Source organism: Acanthaster planci, linkage group LG18 (genome assembly GCF_054643075.1).
Source record: "Acanthaster planci isolate LZ-2023a linkage group LG18, COTS_SCS, whole genome shotgun sequence".
Taxonomy (NCBI): domain Eukaryota; kingdom Metazoa; phylum Echinodermata; class Asteroidea; order Valvatida; family Acanthasteridae; genus Acanthaster; species Acanthaster planci.
The window spans coordinates 12,091,275-12,109,254 of NC_141794.1; the positions used below are offsets into that span (position 1 = coordinate 12,091,275).

The window sequence follows — 17,980 nt, forward strand, 5'->3', positions numbered from 1 at the left end:
ACAAAATTTGTTGTTAGAAATACACTTAGCTGAATATTGCGATTACGTTTGTGCAAGATTGTTGAAAAGCCAACTATTCGAACGTTGGTAGAGTATTCGATCTTGTAACGACAGTACGAATAGTCAAATGTTCGATTCGCTTATTCATCGTGCAATTCAAAAGAACATCTTTTTTCTAAGCTGTGTCATTGCTAAAAGCTTTGATTCGTGAGAAATCATTTCCTTTGTGCTGGAAAAGTGCTAAAAGAGAGAAATTATGATGATTGTATGCATTTCGCAGATCAATAAAAGCTCCTTTCACAAAGGCTTGGTTGACAAAAAAATACTCTGCGCAACCGAATATTTGACTATTTAGTTATTCGATCTGGCTCACGGCTAAACGTTATGATCCTTTTTCTTTTTTTACAGCCCGTGTTCTCTGTAGAGTTAAAAGTTCCGCATTTGTGAAAGTGAAAGAACAGCCATTTGTAGCGCTTGACACGTGACACCTCACAAATGACAACAAATTTAAATATCAGAAAAATCTAATAATTTCGGTCTTATTTTAGTAAAACATTAGGATGTCACTTTAACAAAATCTGTTAGTGGACTGGAACACGATGTATTTCGATTATTGCACTTTGCTCTAATCTTCATTTTGTGACAACTATGACAAGACTGCCTTCTACTGATTGTTTTATTTTTCCTCCAAAAGGCGTCCAAGAGGGAATATGACAGGGGGTCGGGGTTGACGCTGATGAGATTGGTCATAGGTTAGGTCCAAGATCAGATTTCCAATGATGTTCTTAAGATCTGTTGCGAGGGGGAATAGACGAGGTGTTGTGGCAGGTGATTCCAATATCTGGTTGATTACGTGATGAATGAGTTGGCATGGATTTCTGTTAAGGTGTCGAAGCGCTAGAATTACATGATGCGTCTTCCGATTACGGATGATGTATTTGTTGGCGACCTCTTTAATACTTGTATATGTCATAAACCATACGACCATTATAACAAACAAACAAATAAAAACCACGCAATAAGCGATGATGTTTTTCCACGTTGTAGTTCATATCATGGCTGACGGATTGGACATAGGGAGGTGCTGAAACAAAACGGATCACCGCTGATTTTTTTTTCTAGGTTTGTGTATTATTTGCTGTGTCTGGATCCGAGGTCACGCACCAGTGTACTCATCTGGCTGTGCTGGACAAAAACAAGCTGTAAAATTTTCGTTCTTTAGAATGCAATCATAGCCAAAATTGTAATCATTGCAGGAAAAATGTTGAAGAGGAATTAAGTAATTTGTATTATACGCTTCATCGATGGAGTAATTTTCCCATATGCCTTCTCTGGTCTAGGATCAGAACAACTAGGATTTTTAGTCTACCATACAAGTAAGTTTCCCAGTCACTCTCGTAAAAAGTAACAAGTGAAGTCACATTCCATTAGCAAACGCAAACGAATTTGCTTACTTTTGTAGTACCCAATGTGAGCATACATACCAATTTTTAAACTGATATATTTTAATGGCAAAGCCCGCCAATATTTGGAGTTATAACGTGTGTGCGTTGACGTGGCCGTTCAATTTAACGCTCAGCTTAAGTTTGGTTAAGCCCTATAGGCCTATATATATTCGCAAAGGATGCACCATTTCCACAATTTCTGCGGAACAATTGCCACTCCTCAAGGGTTCCGGGTTATGTCGGTAAAGCGTCTATTTGCTCGACGTTATGGCTGACAAACGACGATCCGACCCGGCATAGTTCCCCAACTCCTTTTCCGTCAGCGGGTAATCCGCTCATAACCTCATTCTTCGAGTTTGATGAAAAAGCAGACCGCTATACTTTCCTTTTTGGCCGGGAGCGATTTTTGCACATATTATGGAAGGCTGAAATTGACGCAGGATATTCCGGAGCAGAGCTCACTTTCCTACCAAGTTGCGATCTTCTGGGGCGCTTCCTGCAGACTCGACATTGCGACGTCTCCTTACGTGGGGACAAGCTATTTGTCATCATCGGTCACACGCGCTGTCGTCATATGGCTGCACTTTGAATACTCATTCCTTCGTGGTTCATGATCTAATTCAAGACGGATGACCAACGTGGCATACTTTAGATATAAATTATGTCTTGTGTATGAAATTCTGATACGTTGCATGCGGCTGTAACACACATTTCTGCTTCAAAACAAGGTGATTTTCTATTTATATGCAATTGACACACTTAAACAAATTCACCGGGAGGTTCCGGTACTCGTCCCTTTCTTTGCTTTGAGTTAACCAATAACTACTTTATCACTTAAGTTTTAACTCACTTAGATATTTTGTTTTCCGTACAATTTTTGCTCTGACAGTGATTTACTGCGTAGAGGTGTAAAATGCATTCTTTTTTATGATATTCTATATTATATAATGATTTTTTAAATCTGTAAAGCTCCATTCAACAGAATGTCTGGCATTTTCACGCGAAACTGATCGCTGACTGCCCGCTTTGACCATAATGACAAAAGATGACAAGACTTTATTCACAATATTGGATGCTACTCGTAGTTAAGTTAAAAATGCCTAATAGACGGACATAATATCTTTCCTCATGCCTTAACCGCCAGTAGCCCCCCAAAAAACCCAAATATCCACATTTTGTAAATAATTCTTTCGCTTTTGCATTGATGGCTAGCAACAATTAATCAGGCACGAATGGGCAAAAATATGAACATGACGTGGACAGAGATTTGTCTATGCAAAATGTAATGTAGTAATAATACAATTACCATTTCATTCATTACAGTCCCCAGGGGTTAATCATCCTCCTTTTTACAGTTTTTGTAAACTTTTTGAAGTTAGCATCTGAGAGCTTATTCCCTAACGACAGCAGAAGTATGACAGGGCAAACATTTATGAAGCATCGCGACGCGTCGTTTCAATTCCAGACAGGCTATATTAGCATAGTGCGGCAGCTGTAGGATTTCCCAAGCAATATAAACTTGTCGGGACAAAGTGATTTGTGCTAGAGCATGTGGGCCGATGTACATGAATATGCACATTAGTGGCGTATGAGTGTTAGGGGACGGGATGACCGGTGAGGTTGGGGTGGGGGTAAACACCGTGACACTACCATTCTTGTCTATCACCTCCTCTGATAACTTTGAGTTTATGGGGTCCGTGCGTTTTTTGTTTTGTTTTGTTTTTTTGTTTTGTTAACTGATATTATCTTCACGTTCCAAACTAAGCAAAAATGCGCAGCCTTGTCTGCACATTGATTTTTCCCTTTTAAAAAAATATTCCAGTACATGAGCGTAATTATTAAAAAACACATTGATTTTTCCCTTTTAAAAAATATTCCAGTACATGAGCGTAATTATGAAGTTATGGTTGACTTCTCAAATCGATAAGGACTGAGATGGCTGATATTCGTCAAGTTGACAAGGTAAATAATTATGAAAAGCATCTTCAAATGACATCAGCAATGTAATCTAATTCTGTAATCTGCCTTCTGTCCTCTCTGAAACCAATACGTAATCGTACGCTAACGTGTTATTGAGTTACTTCTTTACTTCTTCTCTCTCAAAATTGATCGCATGGAGTGTTGATGAGCATTATTATCTTTGCTCGGCGTAAAAATTGGGCGATGATCTTACACATGTCCTCTATCCCTTCGTCCAAATATTGGGGATACATCCTCTAACACCCCCCCAGCGATGTAGGCCAGTGATTCAGCCTGTAGATACCTGTAAATGATCCGGACGGACAGGCCAAGTCGTGACAACGAACGCTTACAATCCAGCCAAGCCTTCGTGTGCTCCTATTTCAGTTTACTGGAGCAGATGGTTAAGTGAGAGAGATTAGAACAGTGGGTATGGACTATGAGAGTTTTTCTTAGTTACAACTGACAAGTTGGAGGACATTAACACGTTGACTGCCGCGCATAATTTCACAGGGAGTTCCCATTTGCCAACCGTTGTACGCATGCTCGCATATATATTAGGTATTTTTAGGTCTCTATATGTTGTAGTCCGTTCCTTTCTAATGGAAGAAAAATATCTCCGAGATAACTCATGGTTGGCAATGGCATAGAGTCGATTATTCCACTATGCCAGCAACGAGTTATCTCGTACGCTCTAAAAACTCCCGGGTCAGATTGACCCAGAATTGGGTCCCATTTGGTACGACCCTTTTCCGGGTCAAATCTGACCCGGGAGTTTTTAGAGTGTACTGCGTCACTATGTTATTACTTGAGGTTGGCGATGGGATGACGAACTTCTTTGATTCTCCATACCAGTTAATGCAATTCGGCCTATATAAGGCATTCTGTGAAAGTTTGGACTGTCATTGATTTTGTATTGTCGGCCTGTATTATGTGCACTCAGCCGTCCCTGCCACATTGATTATTACAACATTACTCAAATAAGAGTCAGATTCAAAATCCAAATTTACCATTGTCCATGCAAAAGTTCACACACAAATGTACTTTCCATTGGCTTGTCACACAAAATGTGCTGAGAGTAAGGAATACCATGTGCACCAATGAACTGTACGAAACAAACTATCACGAAATCGGAATAATGACATGGAATCCTGAGAATAATCAAAAATCAGAAGTATAAAAAAATCCAAACAATTCGTTCACGTCGACGTTTTGAAAGCTACTGGGTTTTTGTAGACAGCTCTGGACAAAGTCTACAAAAGAAATACCATGTCATGACCGGTTTTCTTAAAAGAAATTGAAAGAGGGTGGAATAAACCTGTTCGCTCTCGTTATATATACATTATTTATACGATTTATTGATCATTGATTACTATTGATTGATTGATTGAACTGCTTCGGGGCGGGGACGAATAGATAATTTGCTTTCATTTTTTCGCTTCCCTTGGCACTTTCATTTTTTGAAAATGTCGCCAGAGGCAAGGCAAGTTGCCTACCCCCTACCTGAATAGCCCAGTGTGATCAAACCTTTATGAAAAGCCACAAGTCAAAATTCAAAACAATCTTGGTATTATATCTTCTTTCTCTCTTGATTGAAAATAAAGTCAACCAGATGACAGGACATTTCAAATTTTGCTAATTTCCTGTCTTTTTATTTCTAACGGCAAAAACAAACAAGATCAGTTGAACATGAGCATTTTATAGATATCTGACCACTGCCAGCAGCGTATTTATTGCGCTATCAGTGATGTCGGTGTATTCAATTTACAATACAAAAAACTGTCATTTTCAATGAGTATACTCGTAGCGTTAGAGTCTGGTGCACCTGTTACTACGTGCATAGGCCCTAGTCGTAGATAGAAACGTGATGAGCATCCGTAACATTCATTGTCAAACTCCCCATGTAGCTGAGAAAGTATGAATCGCCAAGTACAGTCCGTTATTTTCTGCAACAAAAGCGTTCAAAATGAAAAGAAAGAAAAAGTGGTCCTTTACAACTAACCCTATGAAGTTTGAGCTAAGTGACTGGTGTATTTTCAGAGGAAAATGCTCTGGGATCTGGATACCAAATCAAAAGTGACGGAGTCATGCTCTGAATTGTGCCCGGATTCAGCGTCCAGGACACGCTCTCATGCAGCTACGCGAATGTTGCGCACTGAACAGAAAAATTACAGCAACTGCACGAGCATGCATTGTATCAACGCCAGTGTGCACTTTACCGATTTAAAAACCGAACTACTGACGGCAATTTCCAAACAAATCATCGAAAACGGCCTTCTTTCATTGCTTTCTTCAAAATGGCAGCTTGCCTGAAGAAGTATTTTACTGGGAGCTTATTTCCATTGTAACTCTCTTTAATTAAACCAAGTATGCTTTTCAGGAATAATGAACATCCGCAAATGTTATACTGTACCTTTAATCGGTCAACCCCTTACACGGGAATGATCTGGTTATTGGTATGGGATAAAGGTGATGATTATTGCCTACAAATAAAATAGAGAACTTTGCGTCTTTCTCGTCACTGTTCGCAAAACTGTTTGACGAACTTCATATTGTATATTAGTATAACAGGTATTTAAAATTGTACATTTCTAGAAGTCTCAAGATACGCTCGAGTATTCATCAACCAGTTTTTCTTTGAGGTCCTGCATGCATGGCAGACTGTTCAGTTCAAATACGATTAAAAGTACATATATGAAAGGGGGATAATGCTGGACAGGAACGCAACATTTCAAGGGAGACAGAAAACAAACTTGTGATATGAACCCTGAAAGTTTATGAGTCCTCACATGCGGTCTGTGAAATTATACTTTGACACCTAAAACACCTGCGCGTGAAGCACTAGACGCTCAGTATTTTCATGTGTTCACTGTATGAGATGATTTCCACGTCGGAAATTAGTGGACGTTTAACAGTTGCCAGAGTACAATCAAGACTCACCTGTTCGGAGTCGATATCGATGCCCCTCTGTCAGTATCAGCCTTTGCGCTCTCAGAAAGATGGTGTCGAGTCGGGGGTTCCGGTCGAAACGCGAGACCATTCATTGAGTCGAGACCTCGCGCTACGGTGTCCGTCGTCCGTCTGACTCGCCGAGTTGCGGACTGCCGCATTGAGTGATAACCACTGACTTAACTAATGTCGCCTGCATTCAGGAAACCAACAGCGATCAAAGCTCTGGCATGAAACGCGGTATTCGTGGAACGCGCGGGAAAATTCGGCAGCTGTTGACATGCTGACGAGAGACCAATCACTTCGCTAAGTGGTAAAGTCGCATAAGACCTATACGTTACGAGGCGACAAACTATCTAGGCCTACTTGTTTCAGATGGCATCGGTCCTCAGCGTTTGTAATTCTTTTGATTTGCAACCGTTGCCAGTAATCTCAATATAGCAAAAAGATGTACTTGAAATAAACAAACTAACATGATGAGTCCTAGCTACGAAGTTATTCATCTCAGACAAAGCAATGTACATGTTGGATAGTTCTTTCTATCCATGACATCATTTTGAAAATGCAAGAACTCTGTTCGTCAGATGTGGCTTGCGTTTTAATATTTTTGCACAAGAATGCTTTGCTTAATATCCAAACGTTTAGCCGTTTCTGAATCCGAGCGCTTTCCCTCTGAGAAGTCATTTTCCGAGGGAAATTGTGCTCTTGCTCAAACTACTCAGCATTGTAAGTCACAGACATATATTTTTGGTCTTTTGAATTGAAAAAACAGGCACTGACCAGCTGTGATTTAATGATTATTATAACCAATCTTGGGAAATAATTACACTGTAAAATATACTTTGTTTGCAGTCGACTGATATTCTGCGATCAGTCGTCACCAGGTTATTTCCCACCTTGCAGCATGTTGTAAATTTTAGGTGTCATGGCGCCTGTTAAAACGTGAGGAATTAGAGTAAACAAGTAAAGTCTTCAACGTTTTATGGAAAATATTGCCTTCTTTAAGATTGTCTAACGTACAGGTACAGCTCAGTTTAAGTATTAATGTATTTTTCCATAATTATAGAAGCAATTACAAGATCGTCATATAATTATACTTGCATATTTTTGCATGAATGCAATTAGAGGGGTACTATTTGGTTTCATCCCTCATTAAAATTCAGCAGATCTGCGTATAACTTGGCTGATACTAGAACTCCGGGTAGAATGGTAATCCATTCTAATACCCTTTTGGCAACAACACATGTTTCTCTTCATGAATAAGCTAGCTTTATTCATGCAAAGACATTTTATCCCTATCAGGGACGCAATGCGGGACGGGATTAGCGAGAAATATATTTACGCAGTGTTAGAGCATGTAAAAGTACATGTAGAGTGCATCAAAGCCTATTCAATATTCGGAGGAATATTCCTCGAATGGCCTCGTTTTGAACTGGCCTCGCTTTATGGAGTAAGCCAAATCGAAATCTCGTCTGACAAATAATAATTGTGAAGTAAGTCATAAACGAACACAATGTTGCCATTTATTTGACGAGTGTGTTTAAAAAATAATTGATTGGACATACACACAGTCAGGCTTTGGTTTGTTTTTAGTTGGTTGGGCCGGGGTGCTTAACATCTTTTACATTAACAATATTCGATCCTCCAAGTTTTCTAAGAGTGAGGGTGTCCTGAGAAAGTATGGAGCTTGAATATTTTTGCAGAACCAATATTTGTATTAAGATGTCTCGAGGAAAAGTTGTGATTTCTGAAAGTTGGGATTGTTTTCGCGAGGTAGAGAGTGTTTTAAAGCAAAATAATAGCAGATTATTGTCCTGCGTTGGGAGTTCAACTGTGTGAAATTGGTGGACTTCAAACTGCAACTTCAAACTGTGATTTTTTCATCTTTCCTGGCTTTCCCCGCAAAAACCCACTTCTGCAGGTCTTTCCCCCTGCCCGTCAGCTCGCGGATCCGCGCGGCGTTAACACGATTTGTCTCAACTAAATCGATTTGCCTCTTTCACCGCAAAAAGTTTAATCAAAGAGGCACAGACTAACGGAGAAAAGTCTGCTTCTGTAAACAGACGAATCTGCAGAATCCAATTCCCGCTCAGAGTGATAAATTTACGGTTAAACCGTGAAAGACGTTATAGAAGGCTTGGAAAGGACGGCCAGCCAGAATGATTTAACACCCAATCATCTACTTAGGTTGCTGGTATCATTCCCTTGATCTTAACTCCGCCCCTGGGTTAAAGGGATCGAAAATGGACACCAGGGAGTACCCGATCATTGATGTTATAAACTAGTTCTTAATTATGGACTTTACAAGTTACTCAGTAAGCTCTCTTAATTGTACGCAATGGGAGATCGAGGTTGTGACAGGTTTTTGCTGCTAATTTAAACGAAAACAGTCCACAGAAGGTTTAACGAATTTCCTCTTCTGTGTAATTTTTAACTGGTAATGGTAATTTGTGCGCTGTTCTCGGCATCGACAATACGAACAGCAGTAAATCTGTAATCATTTTCGATTGTCGAGGGTTGTTCAGAGGTGTGTTAAGTACGATTAAACCAATTGCATGTTGCCTCTGCGCCGGTTTTTTTTTCTTTGAATTTCGAAATTATTTTCTGTTTGTCATAGTCAGGTATCCGTGGTTTACTTCAACGGGTCCGGTAATTCCTGTTCTAGTCGTAGTGACAAATTTCCCCCAGGCATAAGCCTGTAGACTGTACTCAAGTTCATCAGGCTCAATAATTTTCAAATGAACTCAGTACGCAATAGTCCAGCAATTATAGGCCTAAGTGAAATCAAGTCTGGTTTTCATAAAGATATTTTTACCGGGATAGAAGACTTCCAGGTAAAAAGATGAATTCAGAACTTTTTTGAGTTCAGTGTCAGCGAATGAGTCGTCTTTTTTAATCAGATATGTAGTCCACTGGAAAGTTTTACAAGGAATGCATGGATGAAGTTTAGGGGAATTGAAAGCAACAGTACTACGGTATAGTAAAGACAAGTTTTGAGAATGGCAAACCGTTTGGAGCGCTAATAATAATGTCAACGCTGAGGTGGATTGAATTTACAAGTTCTATCGTGGTCTTAGAAGACAAATGCTGAGATTAAGTACAGACTAAGTTATTAATCGGTTTTGGGTGTGTAAGTTCGAAAGAAACACACCCACCCTTATCCTGACAGCATCATTCTATACTAAATCTCAGCATTTGTCTTCTTTTAAGTTTTGAAACGTTTTTGAACGACTTCAGTTTGTAAAATCGTATGCTTCTTTTCTGGACTATTCTTTGGCACTAGGGAGCTTTTCCCGTACAACACACCCTGCCATGAGTTCATATTCATTTGTCTGGCTTGAGATTGGCTGCAGGTATAAAGCATTACCCGCCCATATCTGCTAATGTACGAGCCGCAAGGGCGCGCTTACACCCCCGAGACATTGGACTCCACCGCAGGTGCGTGTACGCCTTAGCCTTTCGTCAAGGCCTTCGTGGCTGTGGGTGTGCAACTGCACAGCGACTGGATAGGAGACCAGGCGAGTGGCATAGCCACGAGGCCTTTTCCAACTTGATTTTGAGGTTTTTGTGTTGAATTATCCATAAGCTTTCTTGTATGCATTATTCATAAATTTCGAGTAAACAGTTGAAGCATGGAGTTGTTTTATTCCTCCATGGTTGAAGCAGATGAGTCTCCGAAATGAACGGCATCAACTCCAAAGCTGGCGCAATGTTCCATCTGGTTTTTCAATAAGCGGTGAGATGACAACTACGATGCTTGTTGGTGGGAGATGGTGCTGACGTTGGAGTAACACTAGCAAGTAGCAGGTCATCAAGGCCGAATGGTCAAAGCAAAATGGCAGTGCTTGAAATATGGAGCTCCTACCATATCCCGTGGGTAGAGACTAAAACGTCAGGCTTGCGTACAGATGCTTCAATAGCCTGTAAAAATACTGCAGGAGTTTAAAGTCAGCAAGGTGAAGTTTTCCAGCAGCATATTCTAAAGAATTGTCCAAGTACTGCTCAGACAACTGGCCTGCACTCACGGCCACCGACACACTTGACACGCTCGCCATCTTTTGTATACTTTCAATTTGCATAATAGGCTAATGTATGCTGACCTCTCGCTTATGATTGGTTGGGATTTTTGCTACCCAAACCGAAAACATAAAGAAAAACATACCACACACCCCGCAGATCTGTGCCTGAAATCCCCCACCCACCGTTACGCTCCTGCGTAGTGTGGATGACAAATGTAGAATAAAATGATCAAGTAAATGGGACGCCGAAACCAGACTTTCCTGTGACCATGGGCATTTGAACTTCCCATGAAAATGAGATATGCCAAAAACCCCGAGCAATACAAATGAAGTCTTGTCTATTATGCAGTTTGGTGTTTCAAGGCAGAACTGGGCAAGGCTATAGTCCTACGAATGGAAAAACGACAGGAGATGGAACCTATATTTGTGTATTTGTATATAAGTATATCTCCATACTCAACATCACGACAACCTTTGAACTTGAAACACATCATGGAGTGCCAACAATAAGGACACCGTGGAAAGACAGCGCAAATTCGGGGATCAGATGGTTCATCAACTTGAAAAATCACATGCGCTAGCAGCAGAAGCAATTCGACCTTCCATAGATCAGCTAGTGACGAGCACACCCGTATAAGCTGTGTGTTTAGAGCGCGCTTTCTGTGACGTCTAGCACCCGCTGCATCCCCTCAAACGACCTGGAAAGGATGTTAATAGTCAATTGTTATTGATGTCAGACACTGACAGTGTATAATTTTGTAGCTTTAGTGTTATGTGATCAGAAAGCAAATTTGTCCTTTTGAGAATTTAATGCGTGGAAGTATTTAGTACTTTTAAAATTCTATTGTAATCAGTATATTTTTGAGTAATTAGTGCAGTGTACATGTATCCTATTACTAATTAAGGAATAAGTTTATCATTTATACCTGTATTAGTAATTTTTACCGATATTTTTATAAGCAGATGATAACCTGTTTATTCCCATTGATGTCCATATGTTAGGCCTATTTATTCTCTTTTTCTGATGGCATCTTAGGAGAGCCTCACGATAGTGATTAAGTTCGCTTCTTGGCAATTCCTCAGGGGTGTTACCAGTTTTTACCGTGTATTTTGTAATTTTTTTTGTCCGTGTTTTATGCTTGTTGTCTCCGTCTTGACACATGTACCTGAGAAATAATCAATGAAATGAAATGAAATTGAGTGCCTAACCCTGGATGATTCTTTTCTATGGCTTGGGCCTCAGTTTCACATTTTGATCACACGTGATAGTTAGCCACGCAGAGACCACATCGTTCGTTTCCTCTTTGGTCAAATGTAGTACCTTTTCTATGCATATTACAGCCCTATTTTCGTTTCAATATATCAAGCCTAACTCATATTTTGCGGTTTGTTTGAAATGCAAGTAATGTGCATGATTAGCGCTTACTGCAACATCCCATTCAATCTGAATTTCTGGAGATGCCTTTGGCGTAAAAACAACTTGTGGTACGAATGAGCATCGATTGTCTGCTGGATAATTTCAGTGAAAATAATTACAAGAATGGGTGCGGTGCTCTTACATGACTAGGGCCTATAGCTTCCAGCCATTTCAAGCGACCTTGCTAAGCCTAGTCTGCTACATGATAAATCGGTAAAGAGGCCCGAGATTCCCAGGGTTGTCTTGAAGTAAGACCAAAAAATAATCCCTTCAACTCTGTCTTTTCCTCACAGGAAACCTGTTACCACCAGGCACCGACGGGTTGCCCTACAGAACTCGTATGCGTGTCTGCCTCAGTTTTGTTTCACCTGACGGTTGTAGCGACCCTTCAGCCATCGTTGCAACATTTTTGGAAGCTGCCTTAAAGCGAATTCAAACGTTTTCTTGGGCTACAGAGTACCGAGCAGTGATGTCATTTTGAACCAGAAAGTGTAATGCAAACGGAATGGAGTGTGCGCACATGTTGGTTACGGCGTGCTGGTTCTCGTGCTAAAGCCTCCTTTCTACACCCTTCGAGCGCGAGACGTGTTCACTTCGGTAACTAAATCTGCACAAAATGTTAAGAAAGTATGCTATTAGTTTTGGGAGAAAAAGATAGGAAATATTGTTGTTGCTTGAAGTTATGAAAATGAAAACTAGCTTTTTCTGTTTGTATTCCACTCACCTTTTTTGAGGTTTCTAACCCCCTTACCAAATTTTGGACTTGTCTAATCATTATTTTGCATTTTGATAATTCTACCCCAAATTTCATTCTTGCATTTTTCATCATTTTGAGAAAAATGACTCCCAAGGGGTTAATCTTGCATTTTCCATTATCTTTACCCAAAAAAGATTCCAAGGAGTACATATTGCATTTTTCATCATTTTTGCTAAAAACTCACTTCCAACGGGTCAATCTTGCATTTTAAATCATTTTTGCCCTAAACATTTCCAAGGGGTTTATTTTGTATTTTTCGTTATTTTTGCCAACATTCACTTCCAGCGGGTTAATCTTGTAGGCCATGATCAACCACTTTTTCTTCCTTTCAGTTCGTGACACATCGAAGGGAATTACCTAGTTTTGGTTTTTGTCGACTTTTTATAACATGATGAAAAGTTCATAAATCCTTGTTTCCACCTTTAAAACTGCGCACCAAGAGGTGAATTTTCGAGTTGAAAATGACTGCTTGTAATTTTCCGATTGATTGGTGCAATATCATCAACAGAGGGCGCCATTTCAGCATGGTTCCCATCTGTTACCTATGTTCACTTTAAGGGATATTGAACCTGGGTAGCAGTCTCATCGTGTGCGCCTCCGTCTCTCAGTTCTGATAAATTCATGAAAATGAAGTGTATTATTATTCGTGGAACAGAGTTTGTGAAATTACTTTTTCTTGGAGGGATTTGATGGCTATGAAGCAGAAATATTGAGTAAAAAACTGACCTGTTTGGAAAGAAGGATATAGAACATTAAATGGTCGAATTCTCCTCTTGGTCGAAAATTCCTGCACTCAGCCTACATTCTGCAAGTCTGTAGTGTATGAATATGACCCTTGGGCTTGTATCACTTTGGAAATAACTATTATCAGATTATCAGAAGCCATCCAAAATGTCACTTTAAGATGCATTTATACTATTAAGAAAGTTGTCATGGTCAGGGGTAGATCCAGGATATTGGGGGGGGGCGTGCGTGAACTAACAATTTTAGGGTCCGTGGCCGCAAAATTAAGGTGGTTGGGTAACCAAAAGCATGGAAAGCCGACCTGTTGTCTTTTACACCTTTGCCACATTTATTGGGATGGGTCTCTCCATGTTTCTTCCTTCTCCCTCTTTTTCTTCTCGTTTTGTTTACTTTTTGGTGAAGAAAGGGGACATGTGCCCCCAATGCCTCCCGTGATCTGGCCCTGATGCTGATGATTATTAATATGCCGAGTGTTTTTTTTTAATTTCAATTTAGTGACATGAAAAGGGACAATTACAAGTAGTCTAGTTCTATATATGCGATTACAATACAGAGAGTGTAACCAAAGAATTTAGTCTATTTTGCAGTTTTGAAACAAGAAACTATCGAAAACCAGTGCCATAATTAATTTACCTTCTCCTCATAAAAATACTGACCAAGCTTTGTTGATGACGAGAGTGAATGAAGACGACACGAAATGCAGGTCCTTGTTTCTTTTCTCTTAGGCCATGAATATTGAAGTTGCATGTAGATTTGCGTCCTAGCAATTTCCAAAACTTAATTACACATTTGTCATTATTCATTCTTTTATTTCAACCTTCAAGTACAGACACTTTACAAGTATAATACTGCCAAACTAAAATCTTAAGCCTCGCTGAGGGAGGAGTTACATGTAGGCCCTTCATCAATTCATGGATCAAGTCAATAGGGATCGGAAGCATCAGTGTCCATCTCTATCTGAAAGAACTTTGAATCAGGTCCATTAGGCTTCTTTTTGTAATGTAACGAAGAACACATTGGTAATGCATTTTGTTTGTCTTACCTTACCTTGCTTGTCTTACCAAAAATCACTTGCAAGGGGTTAATATTACATTTTTGGCCTAAATTACTTCCAAGGGATTAATCTTGCATTTTGTGTCATTTTTGGCCGAAATCACTTCCAAGGGGTTAATTTTGCATTGTTTTCATTTTTGTCCAAATTCTCTTCCAAGGGGTTAATCTTGCATTTTTGTCAAAAATCACTTCCAAGGGGTTAATCTTGCATTTTTTGTCCTTTTTGTCAAAAATCACTTACAAGGGGTTAATCTTGCATCTTTTGTCATTTTTGTCCCAAATCACCTCCAAGGGGTTAATCTTGCATCTTTTGTCATTCTTGTCCCAAATCACTTCCGAGGGGTTAGTCTTGCATCTTTTGTCATTATCACTTCCAAGGGGTTAGTCTTGCATTTTTTTGTCATTTTTGGCCCAAATCTCTTCCAAGGGTTTAATTCTTTATTTTTTGTAATTTTTGTCAAAAATCACATCCAAGGGGTTAGTATTGCATTTTTTGTAATTTTTGGCCAAAATCACTTCCAAGGGGTTAATCTTTCATATTTAGTCATTTTTTTAAAAAATCACGTCTCAGGGGTTAATCTTGCATTTTTCGTCATTTTTGTTCGAAACCATTTCTAAGGATTTAATTCCTCATTTTTTCTAATTTTTCTCAAAAATCACTTCCAAGGGTTTAATTTTTCATTTTTTGTCTTTTTTGTAAAAAATCACTTCCAAGCAGTTAATCTTTCATATGTTGTCATTTTTATCAAAAATCACTTCTAAGGGGTTAATCTTGCATTTTTCATTATTTTTGTCCAAAAACATTTCCGAGGGTTTAATTCTTCATTTTTCGTCATTTTTTCTCAAAATCATTTCCAAGGATTTAATCCTTTTTTTCATTTTTGTCAAAAATCATTTCCAATCTTGCATTTCTTGTCATTTTTGTCAAAAATCACATCGAGGGGATAATCTTGCATTTTTTGTTAGTTTTGGCCCAAATCACTTCCAAGGGGTTAATCTTGCATTTTTGTCAAAAATCACTTCTAGGGGTTAATCTTGAAGTTCTGTCATTTTTGTCGAAAATCATTTGCAAGGGTTAATTCTCCATTTTTTTGTCATTTTTGTCAAAAATCACATCCAGGGGGTTAGTCTTGCATTTTTTGTCATTTTTGGCCCAAATCACTTCCAAGGGGTTTATCTTGAAATTTTTGGCATTTTTGTCAAAAATCACCTCTAAGGGGTTAATCTTGCATTTTTTGTCATTTTTGCTCGAAATCATTTCCAAGGGTTTAATTCTTCATTTTTTGTCATTTATTGCCCAAATCACTTCCAAGGGGTTAATTTTTCACTTTTTGGCATTTTTGTCAAAAATCACTTCTAAGGGGTTAATCTTGCATTTTTCGTCATTTTTGTTCGAAATCATTTTCAAGGGTTTAATTCGTCAATTTTTGTCATTTTTGTAAAAAATCACTTCCAAGGGGTTAATTCTTTATTTTTTTTCATTTTTGTCAAAAAACACATCCAAGGGGTTAGTCTTGCATTTTTTGTCATTTTTGGCCCAAATCACTTCCAAGGGGTTAATCTTTCATTTTTTGGCAATTTTGTCAAAAATCACTTCTAAGGGGTTAATCTTGCATTTTTCGTCATTTTTGCTCGAAATCATTTCCAAGGGTTTAATTCCTTAATTTTTTGTCATTTTTGTCAAAAATCACTTCTAAGGGGTTATTCTTGCATTTTTTGTCATTTTTGGCCCAATCACTTCCAATGGGTTAATCTTGATTTTTTGGCATTTTTGTCAAAAATCACTTCTAAGGGGTTAATCTTGCATTTTTCGTCATTTTTGTTTGAAATCATTTCCAAGGGTTTAATTCTTCATTTTTTGTCATTTTTGGCCCAAATCACATCCAAGGGATTAGTCTTGCATTTTTTGTCATTTTTGGCCCAAATCACTTCCAAGGGGTTAATCTTGCTTTTTTTGGCAATTTTGTCAAAAATCACTGCTAAGGGGTTAATTCCTTATTTTTTATCATTTTTGTCCAAAATCACATCCAAGGGATTAGTCTTGCATTTTTCGTCATTTTTGGTCTGAATCACTTCCAAGGGGTTAATTTTGAATTTTTTGGCAATTTGTCCAAAATCACTTCTAAGGGGTTTATCTTAATTTTTAAATCATTTTTATCCAAAATCACATCCAAGGGATTAGTCTTGCATTTTTTGCCATTTTTGGTCTAAGGGGTTATTTTTGAATTTTTTGTCATTTTTGTCAAAAATCACATCCAAGGGGTTAGTCTTGCATTTTTCGTCACTTTTGTCAAAAGTCACTTCTAAGGGGTTAATCTTTCATTTTTTGTCATTTTTATCAAAAATAACATTCAAGGGGTTAACTTGAATTTTTTGGCATTTTTGTCAAATCACTTCTGAGGGGTTAATCTTGCATTTTTGTCCATAATCATTTCCAAGGGGTTAATCTTGAATTTTTGTGGTCATTTTCGTCAAAAATCACTTCTAAGGGGTTAATCTTGCATTTTTTGTCATTTTTGGCCAAAATCACTTCCAAAGGGTTAATCTTGAATTTTTTGTCATTTTTGTGAAAAATCACTTCTATGGGGTTAATCTTGATTTTTAAATCATTTTTGTCCAAAATCACATCCAAGGGATTAGTCTTGCATTTTTTGTCATTTTTGGTCTGAATCACTTCTAAGGGGTTAATTTTGAATTTTTTGTCATTTTTGTGAAAAATCACATCCAAGGGGTTAGTCTTGCTTTTTTTGTCATTTTTGTCAAAAATAACATTCAAAGGGTTAATCTTGAATTTTATGGCATTTTTGTCAAAATCACTTTTGAGGGGTTAATCTTGCATTTTTGTCATCTTTGTCCAAAATCATATCCAAGGGGTTAATTTTTCATTTTTTGTCATTTTCGTCAAAAATCACTTCTAAGGGGTTTATCTTGCATTTTTTGTCATTTTATTTCAAAATCATTTCCAAGGGTTTAATTCTTCATTTTTTGTCATTTTTGTCCAAAATCATTTCCAAGTGGTTAATCTTTCATTTTTTGTCATTTTTGTCAAAAATCATTTCCAAGGATTTAATTTATTTTTTTCATTTTTGTCAAAAATCACTTCTAAGGGGTTAGTCTTGATTTTTTAATCATTTTTGTCCAAAATCACATCCAAGGGATTAGTCTTGCATTTTTTGTCATTTTTGGCCTGAATCACTTCCAAGGGGTTAATTTTGAATTTTTTGTCATTTTTGTCAAAAATAACATCCAGGGGGTAGTCTTGCATTTTTGTCAGTTTTGGCCCAAATCACTTCCAAGGGGTTAATCTTGCAGTTTTGTCAAAAATCAATTCCATGGGGTTAATCTTGAATTTTTTGTCATTTTTTTGTCGAAAAACATTTCCAAGGGTTAATTCATTTTTTTGTCATTTTTGTCAAAAATCACATCCAAGGGGTTAGTCTTGCATTTTTTGTCAATTTTGTCAAAAATCACTTCGAAGGGGTTAATCTTGCATTTTTTGTCATTTTTGGCCAAAATCACTTCCAAAGGGTTAATCTTGAATTTTTTGTCATTTTTGTGAAAAATCACTTCTATGGGGTTAATCTTGATTTTTAAATCATTTTTGTCCAAAATCACATCCAAGGGATTAGTCTTGCAT

General features: G+C 38.1%; 1 protein-coding gene and 1 long non-coding RNA gene across 5 annotated transcripts in view; one reads left to right on the forward strand and one right to left on the reverse strand.

The window, feature by feature from the left end:
• LOC110978711 (orexin receptor type 2-like) overlaps positions 1-6,535 on the reverse strand; it is a 62,581-nt gene extending 56,046 nt beyond the window's left edge. For all 4 annotated transcript variants that reach the window (XM_022233921.2, XM_087148643.1, XM_022233922.2 and 1 more), the window contains exon 1: positions 6,345-6,535. The gene's annotated coding sequence lies outside the window, so the exon portion shown is untranslated. The remainder of the gene's footprint in view (positions 1-6,344) is intronic.
• LOC110978712 (uncharacterized) overlaps positions 1-17,862 on the forward strand; it is a 41,039-nt gene extending 23,177 nt beyond the window's left edge. The window contains exon 4 of the long non-coding RNA XR_015428271.1: positions 12,083-17,862. This is a non-coding gene — a long non-coding RNA (uncharacterized LOC110978712). The remainder of the gene's footprint in view (positions 1-12,082) is intronic.
• The last annotated feature ends 118 nt before the right edge of the window (positions 17,863-17,980 follow it).